Consider the following 22610-nt stretch of genomic DNA (forward strand, 5'->3'; position numbering starts at 1 on the left):
GTCCAAACCGGAACCAAGGCAAGAAAGTGTGGTAAGTAAAGTTAAGGGTGATGAAAGCCATAGTAAACAAAAACCGGTAAGTAAGGAGTATACACCTCGTGTGCCATATCCCAACGCGATAAAGAAAGACTACACAAATGAACAATTCAGTAAATTTCTTAAACTTTTGCAAAAGTTGTGTATTAACTTACCATTTATTGAAGCTCTTTCACAAATGCCCAACTCAGTTAAATTTTATAAATGAGCTTTTGGAAAACAAACGGAAGTTAAATGATTTGTCACACGTTGAGCTAAACGCGGTGTGCTCAGCTATCTTACAAAATAAACTACCCAACAAATTGAAGGATCCAGAGAGTTTTACTATTCCTTGTTTAATTGGTAGTTTAAATGTAAATAATGATTTAGCTAATTTAGGGGCAAGTATTAATGTCATGCCTTACAAAATTTTTAAACAGCTAGGTCTTGGGAAACCCAAATAAACTAAGATGAGCATTCAATTAACAGATAAAACCATTAGATTTCCTAGGGGTATTTTTGAAGATGTACTTGTAAAAATTGATAATTTCATATTCCTAATTGACTTTGTTGTCCTAGACATGGATGAGGATAATGATGTCCTTTTAATTTTAGGACGCCTCTTTTTAGCAACTGCTAGAACTATCATTGATGTCGGTATAGGTAAACTCACACTTCGTGCAGGTGATGATACGATCACTTTTAGGACGCCTCTTTTTAGCAACTGCTAGAACTATCATTGATGTTGGTATAGGTAAACTCACACTTCGTGTAGGTGATGATACGATCACGCTCCAAGCTTGTGATTCGATTAAGACATCAAGTAATAAAAACAATTCTATAAATCCTGTTAATAAGACTAATCATGGGATTCAACCCTCTTTACAGGAAACTCTTTCGAGAAACACAAATGAGCCACATTTTGGTTCATGCGCCAACAATGGAACCATCCATGAAAGAAAAATGCTACAGATAGATGAACTAGACGAATGGCAAACTTATGTCAAAGAGGATCAAAAGTAACACCATATCGAGCTTACCGATAGAACCAATCAATTTAAGGTTGGGGACCAGGTACTATTAGATAAAATAGATCCTTGAGTTGTCACTTCAAAGCCTAATGCAAACAGAGCAACTCACTTTACGGTACTAAATGTCTTCCCAGACAGTACAGTCGAGGTAACTCATTCTAAATTTGGTACTTTAAAGGTAAATAGTACTCGACTTAAACCTTATTTTGATGTTAGAACTGATAGCATGAGAGAGAAGTTTCAACTTATCAAACCACCATGACCATGCGAATGAGAGGTAATTCGAGCTTAGACTCTAAATAAGCTCTTCTCGGGAGGCAACCCGAGCACTAACCCTTCTAATTAGTTTATTTTTACTTCTTTTCATGTTTAAATGCAGGTTTTTGACTCACACAGCCTGGATACACGGACGTGTCCTTGGCCGTATGGAAACAGGGCTAAAATTTTACCAAAAATCGACAGAGCCATGCCTTAAATTAAACTATACGGGCATGCGACACGGCTGTATAGACCACACGTCCTGGACACACAGGCGTGTACTAGGCCGTGTGGAACCTGAAGCAAAATTTCTCAAATTTTAAAACAAGTTAGAGAGTTACACGGGCAAGGGACACAACCGTGTGTGAGACACGGCCTAGCTACACGGGCGTGTGTGAGACATGGCCTAGCCACACGGGCGTGTGGGAGGTCATACAGGCGTGAGAGAAGTGAAGGACGATATACATGGCCGTGCGACTCGGTCGTGTGAACCACACGGCCTAGACACACAAGTGTGTCCAAGGCCGTGTGAAGACTGAGTTTTTTTCTTCTTTCTCCCTCGATGAACACGGGTTGAAAACAAGCCACACGGGCGTATGACACGGCCGTATGGCCCAAAAGGGACCCTCACACAACCGTGTCACCCCATAAAAACCCTATCCCCTTTTCTCTTTTGTTATTTTGTCTTCTTGGTTTATCTTATTTCTATTTCTATTTCTATTTCTATTTCTATTTCTATTTCTATTTCTATTTCTATTTCTATTTTTATTTTTATTTTTATTTTTATTTTTATTTTTATTTTTATTTTATTTATCTTTTATGTTTCTTATTATCTTTTAAAGACTTGTCTATTATATTTTGAACTTTATTTTAGTTATTATGGTTGTTCCTAATCGAGTATTTCTTTAATCTTCTCCACCAGTTATGTTTATCTTCTTAATAGCTTGTTCCGAATCATGCACTACATTTAGCTTTCTCTACAATTCCGCTAGTTACTAATTTGAGGACTTCATCCAAAATTTAAGGTAGTTTCACTTCTCTCCCTCTCTTATGATATTCTACTTATACTGTCATTATATATATTCATACATTGAAGACAATGTATATCTCAAGTGTGGGGAGGTTATTTCTATGATTATTAGAAAATCCCTAAATTATGTCTTATTCTTAAGTAATTTTCTCATATTACTATTAGAATGAATTTTTATTGATATGTTTTGGATTAAGTCATAGGTAATTGTGCATTGATTGTTTAAACTTTAAGATATTAGAGAATCAAGCATGACAAGTTTATTTTCCAGAATTAAAAATTTCTAGGTTGTTTCTCTAAATTGAGGTATTATCTTAAAGTTTGAAATTTACAGGATTGACATCAAAAGCCATAATTTTTTGTGAGATTTTGAGCCTTTAGAGAATACATTTTTCTTGCTCATTTTATTAATGGTTATGAGTGTGTCAATATTGAATTGTTATTCTAGAACTTGCTTCAATTATGCATGTCGAGACCACATCTTTGATTTGACATATTGAGATGATAAAGGAACTTAGGTTTTAACCCACTTATCCCTACCTACATAATTAACCCTTAGTGAACCCATTTAAGCCTAACTAACTGTTTCTTGATTTACCCATTAATATTAACCCATAATTCATTTTTGATTCATTGAGAATTGTTCCCATTTTTATTGACCCCCCTTTTTTGTCGATATTCGATTTGGTTAGTTGCTTAACTATATCATTTTGTTTTAGTTGTTAAATTTTCTCTTATTATCCATTATTCTTAAAAAAATTGGAAAAAAAAAGCAAAAAAGAAAAAGAAAACATTTATGTTGATTATTAATAGTTCTATGTTTTTGAGCTTAAGTAGTTAATTTCATATTCTGAGAATTAACTCTTGTCATTCTTTAATAATTTCAATTGATGTAATCATTCAATATTAGTTTATTTTTCTAGTTAGGTAATTTATCAAGTCGATCTCGATTTTAACCTTCTTTTACAGCCTTTATCACACCTTTAACCCAAGCCCCGTTACAACCCTTTAAAGACCTTTTGATTTGTGTATCATATCATTTTATAGTGGGGGAGATTTGATTTTCATGCAAGCCTATGGTAATGACTTTTCATAATTGACTTTTGAGCACTTAATTTTTGAACCTTAAACACTTTGAGTGATTTGAGTGAATCTTTAGTGAAGATGTAAAATCTTGTCGATTTTGAATTAAAGGTGATTACTTAGATAAAGGGAGATACCTATGTTTTCATGTCTTAAAAAAATGTGTGACTTGGATTGTTTGAATCTTTAGGGCTCTTTTAGTTGAACTTTCAATGCATGGTTATTTGTGAATTATTTTGAAACACTATTGATGAGGATTATAATTTGAGAAGAATTAATTTTAATTGTGAGTTGAGGACTTTGCTTGAGGACAAGCAAATGCTTAAGTGTGGGGATATTTGATAAACCATAAATGTAACACATTTTAATTCCATGCTTGGCATATTTTTGGATGATTTATGACGATAATTAGTGAATTTGATGCTCCTAATCCCTTAAATTCATGTTTCTATACTTAGGAGAGCATTTGGGAGTGAAAGGAGAGAAAAAAGGGCCAAAATCGGAGTTTTCAAGATCCACACGGCCTGGGCATTTTTCACACAAGCTGGCCACACGCCCATGTGCCAGCCCTTGTCGATATCGCTACCGGTTTCCCAAACACACGAAAAAAGCCAATTTTTATGATTTCTGAGCATTTAAAAGTCTATAAATACATATTAGAAGAATATCTAAAGAAAACACAGGAAGTAGAAAGCAGAAATTACTCGAAGAAAACCATTGGAATCATTTCGAAAGCAGATCCACTTCAAGATTGAAGATCTCCATTCAAATTTCTCTCGAAGTTATTAAGGTTTTTTATGTCTTGTTGTTTTTCTAAATTTGAGATGTTTTCCTTTTAAATTATGAACTGAACTCCCTAAATACCTAGGGAGGATGAAACCTAAGATGGATCTTATTATTTAATTATCTAAATTACACGATAAATATTTGTTCTTGTTCTTAATTATGTGTTCTTAATCCTTGCATTAATATTTTCAAGAAATTAATGCAAGTTTGATGTGCTTATTCAGTGGAGCAAAATTCCCTATTTAAGAGCAGATCTAGCATAATTAAGCAGAGTTGATTGCAATCCTAGAAATAGGACGACATAAATCTACTGGATTAGAGTCAAATCTAACAGGGGAATTCATAGATCGAGTTAATGCGACGATACGGGTTTTAATTAGAAAGAGATTTCAATTAACCAATCTAGAGTCAGTTGTTCTTAGTCTCGAAAGAGATATTAACATAATTTAGGAATTTCTACAGAATCAAGACAAGTGAATAAATCGTTTGATTTAGAGTTAGAATAATAAGTGAAGTCTAGGTGGATTCTTTCCTGGGTATTGTCTCTCTCATTGGTTTTCTTAAGTATTTCCCTAATTCGGTCTCTATCACGTTCATAGTTAATTAGTTTAATTTTAGATTAAACCACCTCCTTCAATTATTAGGCTAAATAATAAAAAGAGAGTTATTACTAGTACTTTTAGCCATTGTGGATACGATATTCTGGACTCACCATAGCTTTACTATTATTCGATAGGTGCGCTTGCCTCCGTCGAGATATTAGTTAGTTTTGTGACCCATCAATATTTGTTAAAAAGGTTATAGAACCAATCCAATCTATCCTTGTGGTTTTATAAAAAGGTCTGGTTCAAAATTTGTGGTAATTGCTATTTATATTGATGATCTAAATATTATTGGAACTCTTAAAGAGCTTCAAAATGCAATAAATTATTTAAGGAAAGAATTTTTGATGAAAGGTATCGGAAAAACAAAGTTTTATCATGGCCTACAAATCAAACATTTAAAAAATGAATTCACGTCCATCAGTTAACTTATACGGAAAAGATTTTAAAGAAATTTTATATAGATAAAGCACATCCATTGAGTACCTCAATGGTTGTACAATAATTAGATATGAATAAAGATCAATTTCGTCCTTATGAGAATGATGAATAGTTTCTTGATCCTGAAGTACCTTATCTAAGTGCCATAGAGACATTGATGTATCTTGCAAACAACAGAAGATCTGATATAGCTTTTGTTGTAAACTTATTAGCAAAATTTAGTTCTTCCCTAACACGTAGACATTCGAATGGAATTAAACATGTATTTTGATATCTCAGAGGTACCATTGATATGAGGTTATTTTATTCAAATGATTTAAAGTCCCTATTAGTGTAACACCCTAGACCCAGCCTAGATGTCTAGTCCAGGTTTCTGAGTTACATTATGGATACTTAAATACTACGCAAAACAAAATAATACCAAACCATGATTGACATAAAATTCAACACAAAAATCAGTTAAGTATATAATCTTCCAAATTCATACTATTATAGTTTATCGAAACTTCTATCGAAATATTTTAAAGAAAGCTAATGGGTCGACCGAGCTTATGCAGCACCGACCCGTTCAAGTCTGCGAACCACATGAAATCTAAGAAATGATAGAATGAGTTGTGAACTCAGTGCGGAAATTTTTTTTTTCAATACATGCTCACTTATAAGATAGTTCTGAATTCAGAAATTCGATTTGACACAGAAGTAATTTTAGTTCAGATTCTGAGTAGGTTAGTTACATATACATATATGCAATTTTGATTTCATATATGATACAGATCAGATTTAGATGCAATATTCCTACCCCCATCCCCTACACACCATTTTTGGCCATCCCAACACACCGTTAAGGACATTCAATGCCCAACCAACCCTACACACCTTAGAGTGTCCATTTGACACTTTACAGATACGCAGCGTAGCTGCTAGACTAGATTGCGACAAAGCGCCAGAATCAGATTTATATGTATAATGGCGCAACCACTAATTCAGAGCAAACTACTTCCTTCTTCACAATATCCCCACCCATGCAAACGCAGAGCACAATTACCCGTATCATGTATTCAATCATTCTAATTTATTTCACAAATATATAAGACAGTTCGATTGCAAAATAAGTATCTTATTATTCATACAACTATGTTGTTTCCACTTCTGTCTCAAAATATTAGACAGTTCCCATATAATCAAATTCATACAACGAGAATACTAGTATCAATGTTAAATAACATTCAAGGCCTCAAAAACAAGTTTCGGGCCCCAAGAACATGTCACACGGCCTGGTCACACTGCCATGTGCCTTGCCCGTGTGGTTCCTAAGCATAAATAATGAGTTACAAGGCCTGGACACACGCCCGTGTTCCTACTCTTGTGACTTACACAGTCTGGGTACATGCCCGTGTCTCTTGCCATGTGGTTTTAGTCCACAAACAGTAAGTTACACGGCTAAGACACATGCTCATGTGCTTTGCCTGTGTGGTATTGTACCATAAATAGTGAGTTACACGACCCCAACACACGCTTATTTCTGTTACCCGTGTGAACCCTGCACTAATATGGCCACACAGAGCCTAGACACATGCCCGTATCCTGCCCTTGTGGCCCCAAATTGATAAACAATGAGTTACAAGGCCAACCACATAGCTTGCTACACGGTTGTGTGGCTGACACGGCCTAGACACACGCCGTGTGCTTAGCTGTGTAGCGTCAACAACCATAATTTTTGGCGACCAAAACTTGCAAAAATTAAGGTTTTTGATACGAACCTGGTTTCATTTGATCGAAAAAAACAATGTGAAGACTACCCGAAACCTAATTAACCATTCAATAATCAATTACACTCTCATTTTCAAGATTTTACTAAAATCACCTACCGTCAAGATCATGTCGAAAATTTCGATGCAACCTTAACTCAAATTGCATACTTATCTTGTGCGAAACATAGGGAATCAGACTAACATGGCAAAGTCACGTCTTTAGTAATATCCTCCCCTAAAAAATAATCAATTGAATGTTTAACAGAACGAGAAGCAAATAAGCAAAATCTCATTTCGACAGAATAGTATTAACACAACGGAGTTCACAAAACGAAATGGAATAACAATGGAATTTGCACAATATCAACCTCACAGAAAATGAAAAAAATAAAAGAAAAGAAGAACAGGAAAGAAAGGAACTAAAATTTAGAAAAAGAAAAAAAAAGAAAAGGATGATAAAACTCTTCAGAATGTTTTAAATTAACCACCATCTCACCTTTAGGCATTTGCAAAAATATATTTCCTAACACACACGATGGGACTTAAACTCGAAACTAGAAGAATACAGACAGATGCTTAACTAGTGAACCAGCATGCTCATTCTTGACACCAATTTTCCCAGCATTGCACTTAACTACGTTACACATGGATAAAGGTTGTTTTAGAAAATAACAAAACTTTTAACAATGCAACTTGAACTCCCAACCTTAAACACAAAAGCAGAGCATAGAACCACAGGTACAAAATTTTAATTACTATAGATTCTCACAATTAAACTTTTAAATTTTGGGGGCGTTACAACTCTCTCCCCATAAAAGAAATTTCAGCCTCAAAATTTTACCTGACTCAAACAGATTCAGATACAACAATTGGATCACTTCTTCAGGTTCCCACATGGCTTCCTCAGTACCATGGTCCTGCCAAAGAACTTTTACTAGAGGAATAGTTTTCTTTCTCAGTACCTTAACATCATGTTCCAAAATCTAGACAAATTCCTCCTCGAATGTTAAATCTGATCGCAACTCAATCTCGTTGACAGGAACAATACGCGACGGATCTGACCGATACCGTCTCAGCATTGAGACATAAAACACATCATGAATCTGATCCAGCTCTGGTGGTAATTCCAATTGGTAAGCAATGGGTTCGACACACTTCAAGATGAAATAAAACCCAATGAACCCTGGGCTTAGCTTGCCCTTGCGTCTAAATTGGAGGACCTTTTTCCATGGTGATACTTTAAGGAAAACTTGATCACAAATAGAAAACTCAATGTCTTTCCTTTTTAAATTAACATAAGACTTCTGTCGATCAGATGCTCCTTTTAGACGGTCCCAAATTACTTTCATAGTGTTTTCAGTTTTAAAAACTAACTTAGGACCTAGAAGTAGGCGTTTGCTTAATTCTATCCAACATTATGGAGTACTGCACCTATGACCATACAAAGCTTCGTATGGTGACATCTGAATACTAGACTAAAAGTTGTTTTTATATGCAAACTCCGCCAATGGTAGGTACTCCTCCCAACTACCTCTGAAGTCTAACACACAACTTCGAAGTATATCCTCTAAGATCTGAATGACTCGCTCCGACTATCCATCGGTCTGAGGGTGGTACGCAGTGCTGAAATTAAGTTGAGTGCCTAAAGCTTCATGGAGTTTCTTCCAGAATCAAGACGTAAATTGCCGATCTCTGTCAGAGAGGATTGACACTGGAATTTTGTGTAGCTTCACAATTTCGGTGATATACAGTTTACCCAACTTCTATAAGGAGTAATCTATCTGGATAGGTATGAGTGGACAAAATCCATCGTTAGTCGCTCCAATTTCCACCAAGGAATTTTAACTGGTTGAAGCAACCCGGATGGCAACTAATGTTCCGCCTTAACCTTTCGGCACAACAGATAGTGGGACACAAAAGCGATTATCTCCTGTTTCAGTCCAGGCCACCAGTAGAGTTCTCGGAGATCCCGACACATTTTGTTACCACCAGGATGCATAGCATAAGGACTACTATGCGCCTCTTGAAGGATTGAACGCCTCAACTCTTTGTCATTAGGTACATAAATTCAACTTTTAAAGCACAATATGTTATCGTTGTTCAAGCTAAAATTAGAAGTCTCGTTCGAATCAACATGCTGTAGATGCCGAACTAAGGACTCATCACTCAACTGTTTAGCTCTAATCAGCTCCACCCAAATCGGTTTTACTTGTAATTCAGCCAACAACCCTCTATTCTCGACCGAAATCAAACGAGCTAACATTACTTTCAGATCAATCATCGCACTATGGCTAAGGGCGTCAGGTACCACATTAGCCTTACTCGGATGGTACTCTATCGTGCAATCATAATCTTTAAGTAATTTAACCTATCGGTGCTACTGAAGATTTAATTTTTTTGGGGTTAGCAAATATTTGAGAATCTTATGATCGGTATATGTAATACACCTTTGATCACATGATTTTGTGTGATAAGTTTTAAATATTTATAATTAATCGTTCTTAAAACTAACTATTATCGCGATGAAGGCAAGTGTACCTATCGAACAGTAGTATAGTTTTAGCAAGACCGGATTGTCGAACCCAAAGGAACTAAAAGTACTAGTAATGACTGTCTTTTTATTATCTAGCCTAAGAATAAGGGGGTTTTGTTTTAACTAACTAATTAACTAATCTAAGAATTCACAGAGAATGGAATTGGGGGATTACTTTTGGAAAACGATTAAATTAAGGCAATACCTAATGAAAAATCCACCTAGACTGTACTTGTTATTCTGGCTACGAATCGAACGATTTATTCATTTAACTTGTTCCGTAGAGATCCCTAAGTTATGTTATTATCCCTATTCAAGACTAATAACGTCTAATCCCTAGATTGAATAATTGAGACTTTTCTCTAATTAACACCCTAGGGTTGCATTAACTTGATCTCTGGATCCCCTTATTAGGTTTTACCCTAATCCAGAAAAATTTTATCACCCTATGTCTAGGCGCGTAAACAACTCTGCTTAATTATGACAAATGTACTCTTAGACATGGTCTATTCCTTCTCTGAATAAGAGTTTATCTTGAATCAGTATCCTGGGATATCAAAACAAGAATTGAGAATACATAATTAAGAACAAGTTAAATATTTATCATACAATTCAGAAAATAATAACAAGATTCGTCTTAGGTTTCATTCCCCTTAGGTATTTAGGGTATTTAGTTCATAACTAAAAACGAAAACATCTCAGAAGAATAACGAATACAAAACATAAAGAAAACCCCAAACTCCTAAAGGGAAATTGAGGGGAAATCTTCAGTCTTGATGGTGACTCCGGCTCCTGAGATGGATCAATCGGCTTCCTTCGAGTAATTCCTTCCTTCCTCTCTGTGCCCTCCTTACTTTCCTCCTCTAGGGTGTATTTATAGGCTTTAGAATGCCTAGAAGCCCTCAAAATTGGCCTTTTCCGAATTGGACTCAACTTAGCCTTGGCAGGGACACGCCCGTGTGAATCGTACTTCGAATCTACCAAATTGGCACGGCCGTATGGTCTGCCCGTGTGAGGAAGTCCAGGCCATGTTGATTTCGTACTTTCGCCCATTTTCTCCATTTTTGGCTCGTTTCTCGTTCCTTTCGCTCTCCTATGCTCTCCTAAATATAAAACATGAAATTAAGGCATTAGGAGCATCAAATTCACCAATTCTAAGGAAAAATCATCCATAAAATGTGTTAAGCATGGGGTAAAAATATGTATAAATTATGGTTTATCAAATACCCCCACACTTAAGTATTTGCTTGTCCTGAAGCAAAATTTTCAACTCATAATCAAATAAATCCTTCTCAACCTATAATTCCTATCAATAATATCTCAAAATAATCCATAGGTGATCATATATTGAAAATTCAACTGAAAGAACATCAAAGTTTCAATCATTCCAAGTTGAGCACTTTATCATGAAAATATAGGTGTCTCCACTTGTCTAAATAATTACCTTTGATTCAAAATGTCACAGAGTTTCACATCCTTACTAAAGATTCACTCAAATCACTCGAGGTGTTTAAGGACAATAAATGAAGTACTCAATAATCAATAATGAAAAGTCATTACCATAGGCTTGCATGAAAATCAAATCTCCACCACTATAAATTGAGATGATACATCAGTCAAAAGGTCTTTAGAGGGTTGTAATGAGGCTTGGTTAGGGGGTGTGGTCACAGGCTGAAAGAAAAAGTTAGAATCGAGATTGAATTGAAAAATCACTTAACTAGAAAAATATTTAATATCACTTGCGTACAACAGAGCTTCTTCTTAGAATATGGAATTTAAATACTTAAGCTCAAAAACAAAAGATTACTACTACTAATATGCATACATTTTTTTTTGTTTTTTGTTTTTTTTTTATTAAGAACAAGTTAAATTACAAAATAGAATAAAACATAGTTAAGCAGCTATTTCAATTCAAATCTCGACAAAAATGGGGATCAAATTAATTTAGGGGATTTCAACAATAATAGGTTAAGGGTTAATATTAAGGGTAATACAAGAAATGGTTTGTTAGGCCCAAGGGGGTTTACTAGGGGTTAATCATGGAGGTAGGCTTTTCATGGCATGAGTGGGTTAATCCTAAGTGCCTTTCTCATTTTGACATATCAAATCAAATAGTGTGGTCTTGACATGCATAATCAAGCAAGTTCTAGAATAACAATTCAATACTGACGCATTCAAAGCAATAATAAAAGTGAGCATGAAAGAATTAATAGATGCTCAAAAGGCTCAAAAATTTCACAAAAATTATGGTATTTTGATGTTTAAAACTTGTGAATTCCAACTCAAAGTAATACCTAAACTTTGGGGAAACAATCTAAAATTTTAAATTCTTAAAAATCAACTTATCATGCTTGATTCTCTAATGTCTTAAGGTTTAAACAATCAATGCATAAATGCCTATGTTTTAATTCAAGATATATCAATCAAAATCATAAATCAATCAAAATTTATCCTAAATACGATATGAAAGCTTTTTAAGAGAACAAGGCAGTCATTCAGGGATTTTTCTAATAATGAAATAAATACCCCCCACACTCAAGACGTACATTGCCCTCAATGTACAAAGATAGATAGGAAAAGATAAATTTGTAATCATAAGATAGGGGGAGAAGTGAAACTTCCTGTATGATGAATTCCTCAAACTGAAGTTTTGGAGAGTAATCGGTGCGAGAGTGGAGGAGGATACTCCAGCGGTGGTGGAGGTTCATTAGTCTATAAGTCCTGCACCAAAAAAATATTATATCTAGTGGTAGCTATGGTCGTGGTCGATCAGGACATGGCAGTCGTGGAGAACTGTCCCCGGTGGAGTTTTTAGTTCCTATGCGATGATGAGCTTAGGAGCTCTATATAACCGTGATAAAATCAGGAACTTTTTAGGGGATATTAGTAAGAATAATTACTCTTAATGAAATAACCGAAATTGATAATAAAATAAAATTCTAAAATATTAATAAAAATAAAAAGTAGTTTTAAGAAAAATTAAAAACATAAAATAATAAATAAATGTTTTTAAACATCTTCATCGCTGGATGGTTCGCAAGGTGGGATTGGAAATGAGATGTGGAGGTGCTGACAAATCTACTGTAGAGTAGCATCAATGTTGCAAATCGTTGAAAACACTGCTGCTTGAATCGAGTGAGGCGCTCAGAGATGTCAGAATATGAAGCCGCTGTAAGAACTGGACGAGAGGGTGGTGGTGGCTGAGTCGGTGGGTCCTCGTGCTGTGGAAGGACATCATCAGGAATGTCCTCGTAGGCCTCCTCCTCGATAGATTGGGTGAGACGATATTGAGGAGGGTAGGTTCTTCGGCGCTTTTCGATTATCCTCATGCTAAGCATGCTCGAGATGCCTTGTAGAGACATCTGGCCAATGGGGGTTTAAGGATGATTCTTGGGCTGCGGTGCTGAGGAGCCCGAAATGTCGAGCCAACTGGGTAACATAGGGGCCAATGGAGATGACCTCCTTCCTATGCCACTTCGTCTAGTGCTGAATTGCAAGGGTGATAAAATAGGCAAGGTCGATGACGTGCCCGTAAGATATACACCATAAAAGTAGGTGTCGTGAGTATTGAAGACGCTGGTGCTCTCTCATCTTCCTCTAATCGTGTGAGCCAAAATGGCGTGTAGGTACCTCAGAGATGGAGGGAGAGCCGATGCCTTAGACCGGCTAGGATTGTAGGTGGCCCCACCTAGTACTAAAGTGTCCAGGCACCGTAAAGGAGAACGATGGATGTGGCGGTTGAGAGCATGTAAGTCATTCTCCTCTTTGAATTCCTCCGTATATAAACCCAGTGCAGTACTAAATTCTGGTACGCTGAGCTAGCAGATTAATCTGCCTACGCAAAATTGCACCGTGCCGGGATCATCGTAGTTCATCATCACGGTCTGAAGATGAGATGTGGAGCATAATTCCATAGTAAGCTCGAGATACGTCGGCTCGATGATCTCAAAGAAAAGCTCCTAAGGGTCGGTGGTTAGGAGGGCCGAATCGCATTAGCCAACTGAATTTATTTTATTGCAGCCCAGTCGATGCAGCGGCCTGGAATTAAAGGTTAGACCCGGAGTATTTGGAATAGTTCTTCTTGGGGCCCGATGGGGAACATCAGGAAAGGGTGACGAACTTCCGCGGTAGGACTCGAGGAAGATGACGCTCCCTTCCTTTTTTTTGAAGTAGGGACAACGACCTTTTTACCACGTAAAGATGACATGGTACCTGTAATTAGAATCATCAAGTCGTCTTGATGAGTGGTCAAAGTAAAACGAAGAAAAATTTTAAATAAAAATCATAATTTTAGCCACAACTACTAAAACTAGCTAAAACAATAAGTTCAATGGCAAACTTTTGTTGCACTAGCATGGTGATATGAGTAAAAATGGCAAAGAATTTAATGGAAATATAAAAAGCATAAATTTAGCAGATGGCATGAGTTGTAATGGTAAATAACAAGAAGCAATTGAAAACTATGAATATTGATTTAGAATAAGTGAATAAGGCATGAGAGTTTCATAAAAATATGTCATGTGGAATGAATGATAACTAATATAAAAGAAATGAAACTTGAATGATAGCATAGTGTGAGATACATGAAGATTAGAACATTAAAAATGAGTGGAGTTAAAGGGAAAAGAGTGAACAAACGCTAAAAAATAGAGGAATAAGCGTCAGGAATGAAGTTGGATATGGCACACGGGTGTGGCAGGGAGGGCGTGTAGATTTACAGCGGCTAGGGTTAGGGTTTTTGGATGAAGAAGACAATGAATAGTGCAGCTTATTTATAGATTTTGGGGCAGACGGCAAGGTAACACGCCCGTGTTCCCTAATTTCAGCACCATGTGATTCACGAATTTTGAGTTTGGGCGCGTCTGACATTTAGTACACGCCCGTGTTCCTTGGGCGTGTGAGTGCACACGGTCGTGTTGCACGGCTGTGTCTGGCGTTGTTCGCTTCTCCCACACCCATGTATGTAGACCCATGCCTGTGTCAATCTAACAAGTTTGACCACAGGTGCTAGACACGAGCGTGCCGCACGCCCGTGCTGTTTTAATAGGTTCACCTATGGGTCTTCTGCACGGGCATGTCTCACACCCGTATTGTTTTGGCAGGTTTGACCACGGCCATGTCACAGGGCCGTGGCATTTTATCGTAGCCCGTGTTTGGGAAAATCGTTGCCCTATTTTCACATGGCCCTAAGCACGCCTGTGTACTTGGCCGTGTCTCTGTGGAAAACATGTATTCAAGAGCTCCGTTAGTAAGTTAGGTGTTGAAGACTAAATTTTAAAGAAGTTAATACAGTTAGTACTCGAGTTGCCTCCCAAGAAGCGCTTATTTATAGTCTAAGCTCGACTTACCTCTCCATTGAATGGTCATAGTGGTTCGAAGAGTTTACACTTCTCATTCCTGCTATCATTCTCATCAAAATAAGGTTTTAGATGGGTGTTCTTTACCTTAAAAGTGCCGAACTTGGGATGACTTACCTCGACTATACCGAATGGAAAAATGCTAAGTGCTGTAAGAGGGATTTCTTCGTTTGGTGTGGTAGTGGCAATATGAGGATCTGCGGCATCTAATAAGACTTTATCTCCAACCTTAAGTTGACGTGGGAAGGTGTTAAGCTCGTTCTAGCGTAGTTTTGGTTTATCATGTGTTCTCGGTTTATGCATCCGCCATTCATCTAACTCCTCGATTTGTAGCCTTCGATCTTCATGAATAGGTCCTCTGCTACTACTTGAGAATGACTCATGTGCTTCCTTCAGACTCATTTCCTGCAATGCAGGTTGTACCATATTGTCAGTTTTAGTAGAATGGTTTAGATGATCACCTTCAATTTCCGATGTGGCACCAGAATTGCAAGCTTGAAGGGTGATTATTTTGTCTCCCACACGGAGTGTGAGCTCACCTGTGCCAACATTAATAAACATTTTAGCAGTTGCTAAAAAGGGCCGTCCCAAAATCAAAGGAGTGTTGCTATCTTCCTCTATGTCTAAAACAATGAAGTCAACGGGAAATATAAATTTATCAATTTTAACAAGCACATCTTCAATAATACCCCTAGGACATCTTATAATTTTGTTTGCTAATTGAATACTCATCCTAGTCTGTTTGGGTTTCCTGAGACCTAATTGTTTGAACATTTTGTAAGGCATGACGTTAATACTAGCCCCAAATCAGCTAATGCATTATTAACATCTAAACTACCAATTAAGCAAGGAATTGTAAAACTCTCTGGATCTTTTAGTTTGTTGGGTAATTTATTTTGGAGAATAGATGAGCAAACTACGTTTAGCTCCACATGCGACGCCTCGTCCAACTTCCGCTTATTTGCTAAATGCTCATTTAAAAATTTCATTGTGTTTGGCATCTGCGATAGAGCTTTAATAAACGGTAAGTTAATTTGTAATTTTTTTTAAGAGTTTAAGGAATTTACCAATTTGTTCATCTGAGCGGTCTTTCCTTGTCGTGTTGGGGTATGGCACATGAGGTTTATATTCGACAGTCACTGGTTTGTTTGTATTTTGATCTACCTCACCTTGACCTTTGTTTACCGCAGTTTCTTTCCTTTGCTTACCAAAGACAAATGGCATCATCAGAAACACCATTAATTTTAAATGTATCGCATAGTTCCAAAAAGTTTGCTAAGTGAGCGTTGGGATCCTCATCCTGCAAACCATTAAACTGAACAAATTGCTGTATCATTTGAATAGTGTTAGGTTTTAGTTCAAAAGTATTTGCAGCTAGCAGGTCTAACTATGCTTAATTCAATTACTGTTAAAGAAGGTTTAGCATAATCATACATAATGCGTGGAGCAGGATTTTGATTAACCGCAATTACAAGAGGTAGCTGATTGTCTTGGTTTTCAGCCATCTCTTCGGTTGGGGGTTAAGTATCATCCTCTTGCTCGTTCTCTGTGTATCTTAAGCTTCGCCTTATTTCTCTTTGGTTTCTGCGAACTGTGCTATCAATTTCTTCGTCAAAAAGTAGTGGTCTTGACGGGTTTCTTCTTGTCATAAACTATAAAAACCTGCCAAGAGAAAGAAAAAGTAAATTAATAAATAATAATAATAAAATTAAATTAAATTACAAGAAAAAGAAATGGCTAAAGTAATAAAGATTGAGCGTTCCTAATATCTTAGTTTCCCAACAACGGCGCCAAAAACTTGATCGCATGATTTTGTGTGATAAGTTTTAAATATTTATAAGTAATCATTCTTGAAACTAACTATTATCGCAATGTAGACAAGTGTACCTATCGAACAGTAGTATAGTTTTAGCAAGACCGAATTGTCGAACCCAAAGGAACTAAAAGTACTAGTAATGACTATCTTTTTATTATCTAGCCTAAGAATAAGGGGGTTTTGTTTTAACTAGCTGATTAACTAATCTAAGAATTCATAGAGAATGGAATTGGAGGATTACTTTTGGAAAACGATTGAATTAAGACAATACCTAAGGAAAAATCCACCTAGACTGTACTTGTTATTCTGGCTCTGAATCGAATGATTTATTCATTTAACTTGTTCCGTAGAGATCCCTAAGTTATGTTATTATCCCTATGCAAGACTAATAACGTCTAATCCCTAGATTGAATAATTGAGACTTTTCTCTAATTAACACCTTAGGGGTGCATTAACTCGATCTATGGATCCCCTTATTAGGTTTCACCCTAATCCGGTAAAATCTTGTCACCCTATGTCTAGGCACGCAAACAATTCCGCTTAATTATGACAAATGTACTCTTAGACAGGGTCTATTCCTCCTCTGAATAAGAGCTTATCTTGAATCAGTATCCTGGGATATCAAAACAAGAATTAAGAACACATAATTAAGAACAAGTTAAATATTTATCATACAATTCAAAAAATAATAACAAGATTCGTCTTAGGTTTCATTCCCCTTAGGTATTTAGGGTATTTAGTTCATAATTGAAAAGGAAAACATCTCAGAAGAATAACGAATACAAAACATAAAGAAAACCCAAAACTCCTGAAGGGAAATTGAGGGGAGATCTTCAGTCTTGATGGTGACTCCGGCTTCTGAGATAGATCAATCGGCTTCCTTCGAGTAATTCCTTCCTTCCTCTCTGTGCCCTCCTTACTTTCCTCCTCTAGGGTGTATTTATAGGCTTTAGAATGCCTAGAAGCCCTTAAAATTTTCCTTTTCTGAATTGGACTCAACTTGGGCTTGGCAGGGACACGCTTGTATGAATCGTGCTTCGAATCTGCCAAATTGACATGGCTGTGTGGTCTGCTCGTGTGAAGAAGTCCAGGCCGTGTTGATTTCATACTTTGGCCCATTTTCTCTGTTTTTGGCCCGTTTCACTGTCCTTTCTCTCTTCTATGCTCTCCTAAATATAAAACATGAAATTAAGGCAGGAGCATCGAATTCACCAATTCTAAAGAAAAATCATCCATAAAATGTGTTAAGCATGGGGTAAAAATATGTATAAATTACAGTTTATCAACCTTTCACCATACAGATAGTGTCTCCAGTTTTTTAGAGCAAGCATAACTGCAACTAGCTCATGATCGTACGTAGGGTAGTTACCCTCGTGTGTTTTAAGCTGTCGTGACGCTTAAATGACCACCTTACCGTCTTACATAAGTACACATCCTAACGCAACATGTGAAGCATCATTGTATACTACGAAGTCCCGACCCGATTCTGGTTGAACTAAGATAGGAGCCTGTGTCAGAACAGACTTGAGCTTGTCGAAACTAGACTATTGTGCCCCAGACCACCCAAAAGGAGCATTCTTACACAGCAGTTTCATAAGAGGAGATGTAATCAGAGAAAATCCTTCAATGAACCTTCGGTAGTAACCAACTAAACTGATAAGTCATAATTTATACATTTTTTTATCCCATGCTTAGCACATTTTTGGATGAATTATCATTAGATTTATGGAATTTGATGCTCCTAATCCTTTAATTTCATGTTTTATACTTAGGTGAGCATAGGAGAGTAAAAAGACCAAGAAATAGGCCAAAAACAGAGAAAATGGGTCAACGTGAGAAATCGACATGGCCTGGACTTTCTTACACGGGTAGACCACACACCCGTGTCTATTCAATAGACTCTAACACGGTTTGAAGCACTTGCACATGGGCGTGTCACACAGGCATGTCCCTGTCGAGCCCAAGTCTAATTCTATTCAGAAAAGGGCACCTTTGACAGTTGGGAAGCATTCTAAAGCCTATTTGAACACCCTAAAGGAGGCACTTAAGGGATACACGAAGTAGGAGGCTAGGAATTACTTGAAGAAAGCTGATTGATCCATCTCAGAAGCCTGATTCTCCTTCAAGACTGAAGATCACCCTTCAATTTCCTTCAGGGGTTTTTGGGATTCTTTATGTTTCGTTATCATTATTCTTCTGAGATGTTTTATTTTACACATATGAACTAAATCCCCTAAATACCTAAGGGGGATGAAACTTAAGACGGATCTTGTTATTATTTTCTGAATTATATGATAAATACTTGATTTGTTCTTAATTATGTGTTCTTAATTCTTGCTTTAATATTCCAGGATATTGATTCAAGTATTGATGTGCTTATCCAGAGGAGAAAAAGTCCCTGTCTAAGAGTAGATCTAGGATAATTAAGCGGAGTTGATTGCACCCCTAGACATAGGGCGACATAAATCTGCCGGATTAGGGTCAAACCTAATAAAGGAATCCATAGATTGAGTTAATGCAACACTAGGGGTTTTAATTAGAAAGAGATTTCAATTAATCAACCTAGGGTTAGACGTTGTTAGTCTCGAGAGAGATAATAATATAAATTAGGGATTTCTACGGATCAAGTCAAGTGAATAAATCGTCTAATTCAAAGTCAAATAACAAGTGAAATCTAGGTGGAATTTCCCTTGGGTATTGTTTAAATCAATCAGTTTTCCCAAAAGTATTTCCCCAATTTAGTTCTTGTGCATTCTTAGTTTAGTTAATTAGTTTAGATAAAATAAATCCTCTTATTTTTAATCTAGATAATAAAAAGAAGGTTAATACTAGTACTTTTAGTTCCTGTGGGTTCGTCATTCCAGTCTGGCTATAAGCTATACTACTGTTCGATAGGTGCGCTTGCCTTTATTGTGATAATAGTTAGTTTTCAAGTACGATCAATCATAAATATAAAACTTATCGCGCAACATCAAGTTTTTGGCACCGTTGCCGGGGAACTAAAATATTAGGAACACTTAATTTTTATTACTTTAGCCATTTTTTATTGCAATTTAAATTTTATTTTAGTTTTGTTAATTTTACTAAATTTTCTTTTGTTTTCTTCTGACAAGTTTTTTATAGTTTATAACTAGAAGAAACCCGTCAGGACCATTACTTTTTGATAGTGAGATTGAAAGCACAGCTCGCAAAAACTGAAGAGAAATAAGGCGAAGCCTAAGACATATAGAGAAAGGAAAAGAGGACGATATCAATAATACAACCCAGGACATGGCTGAATATCAGAATAATCAGCTTCCTCCTGTGGTTGCTGCAGATCCAATAAATCAGAATCCTGCTCCTCGTACTATGTATGATTATGCTAAACCTACTTTAACAGGAACTAAATCGAGTATAGTTAGACCTGCTATTGCGGAAAATAATTTTGAACTGAAACCTAACACGATTCAAATGATACAACAGTTTGTTCAGTTTGATGGTTTGCAGGATGAGGATCCAAACACTCATTTGGAAAATTTTTTGAAGTTTTGTGACACTTTTAAAATCAATGGCGTTTTTGAGGATGCCATACTCCTTCAGTTGTTCCCATTCTCATTGAGGAACAAATCTAAACAATGGTTTAACTCGTTACCACGAGGGTCAATCACTACTTAGGAACAAATGATTGAAAAATTTTTACAGATGGATCTAGAAACTCTTTATGATGCATGGGAGAGATACAAGGACTTATTACGAAGGTGCCCTCATCATGGGTTACCTTTATGGCTGCAGGTTCAGAATTTTTACAATGGTGTGAACCCCTCAACAAGGCAACTTATCGACGCAGCTGCCGGTGGAACTTTAAACAACAAAACACCTGAAGAGGCTTATGAATTTATTGAAAAGATGCCACTGAATAACTATCAGTGGAAAGTCATGAAAACAAAGCTGACAAAAGCAGCTGGTGTTTTCAACCTCGACGCGGTTACTATGCTATCTAACCAAGTAGAAATTTTAAATAAAAAGATTGACGGTTTATGTGGTTCTACTCAAGTACATCCAGTGATGAGGTGCGATTCAAATGGAGGAGGTTTACATACAGAATATCAATCCTTCAACCATAGCACCGAGGAGGAACAAGTTCAATATATGGGTAACAATAATTCTAGACCTTAAAATAACCCATACAGTAATACTTCTAATGCAGGTTGGAGGAACCATCCCAACTTCTCGTGGGGTGGTTAAGGAAATCAAAGGCCACAACATCCCCAGGCTTTCAACAACCACCTTACTAGCAGGAAATGAAATCGAACCTTGAGAAGATTTTAAACGAAATTTATCTCGGTGTCAGAACCGCGTTTTTAAAATACCGAGATAGTACTTAAGAATAAGCAAACATCGATCCAAGGGCTTGAAACTCAGATAGGCTAGCTTTCTAAATTGATTTCTAAACGACCATAAGGTAATTTGCCGAGTAATACTGAAACTAACCCAAGGGAGCAGCTTAATGCGATTACCATTCAAGATGAAGAAGGGTTAGTTGAACCTGAACCAGAACTGAAGCAAGGAATTGTGGTAAGTAAAGGTAAAGGTGAGATGGACCACAATGAGCAAAAACAGATAAGTAGAGAGTACAAACCTCGTGTGCCATACCCCAGTGCGACAAGGAAAGACCACACGGACGAACAATTTGGTAAATTCCTTAAACTATTAAAGAAATTACACATTAACTTACCGTTTATTGAAGCTCTTTCACAGATGCCAAACACAGTTAAATTTTTAAAGGAGCTTTTAGCAAACAACCAGAAGTTGGATGAGGCGTCGCATGTAGAGTTGAACGCAGTTTGCTTAGCCATTCTACAGAATAAGCTACCCAACAAATTGAAAGATCTAGGGAGTTTTACGATTCCTTGTTTCATTGGTAGTTTAAACGTTAACAATACTTTGGCTGGATTAGGGGCTAGTATTAATGTCATTCCCTATAAAATGTTTAAACAACTAGGTCTTGGGAAACCCAAACAAACTAGGATGAGCATTCAATTGGCAGATAAAACAATCAGATTTCCTAGGGGTATTATTGAATATGTACTTGTTAAAATTGACAAATTTATATTCCCAATTGATTTTGTTGTTCTAGACATAGAAGAGGATAGTGACGTGCCTTTAATTTGAGGAAAGCCCTTTTTAGCAGCTGCTAGAACTATTATTGTTGTTGGTACAGGTGAACTCACACTTTGTGTGGGTGATGAAACAATCACTCTTCAAGCTCATAATTCTACTAATACTGATAATGTGGCGCAGCCTTCTTTACAGGAAATACGTTCGAAGAACATATATGAGCCATGTTCAAGTAACAACAAAGGATTCAGCTATGAAGAACGAAGGCTACAGATCGAGGAACTAGATGAATGGTGTACACAGAAATCGATAACACACGATAAACCAAAACCACGCCATGACGGACTCAATGTTTCACCAAATCAACTTAAGGTTGGAGACGAAGTGCTATTAAATGCAGCAGACCCTCGCATTCCCACTTTTGAACCTAATGGAGCAATCCCTTTTACGGTACTTAACATTTTACCATACGGTACAGTCGAGGTAACTCATTCCAAATTCAGCATGTTTAAGGTAAACAGTACTTATCTAAAATCTTATTTTGATAAAATTGATAGCAGGAATGAGGAGTGTATACTTCTCACACCACCATACCCACACAACAGAGAGGTAAGTCGAGCTTAGACTCTAAATAAGCGCTTCTCTGGAGGCAACCCGAGCACTAACAGTGTTGATTTCCTTAAATTTTAGTTTTTAACATCTAGATCATTAACCGAGTCGTTGAACACAGGTTTTCCAAATCCACACGGTCAGGCACACGGGCGTGCCTTAGTCCGTGCTCATACCATAAGAGGCGACACGGTCATGCGA

The 22610-nt window shown here is 36.8% G+C and overlaps 1 non-coding gene across 1 annotated transcript; it reads right to left on the reverse strand.

Moving 5' to 3' along the window:
• Positions 1–20355: 20355 nt before the first annotated feature.
• On the reverse strand, positions 20356–20458 carry LOC128291223 (small nucleolar RNA R71). The gene has a single exon (XR_008280999.1). It is a non-coding gene; the product is annotated as a small nucleolar RNA R71 (small nucleolar RNA).
• Between the last annotated feature and the right edge of the window lie 2152 nt (positions 20459–22610).

The sequence above is a fragment of the Gossypium arboreum genome, chromosome 3 (genome assembly GCF_025698485.1).
Source record: "Gossypium arboreum isolate Shixiya-1 chromosome 3, ASM2569848v2, whole genome shotgun sequence".
NCBI lineage: Eukaryota > Viridiplantae > Streptophyta > Magnoliopsida > Malvales > Malvaceae > Gossypium > Gossypium arboreum.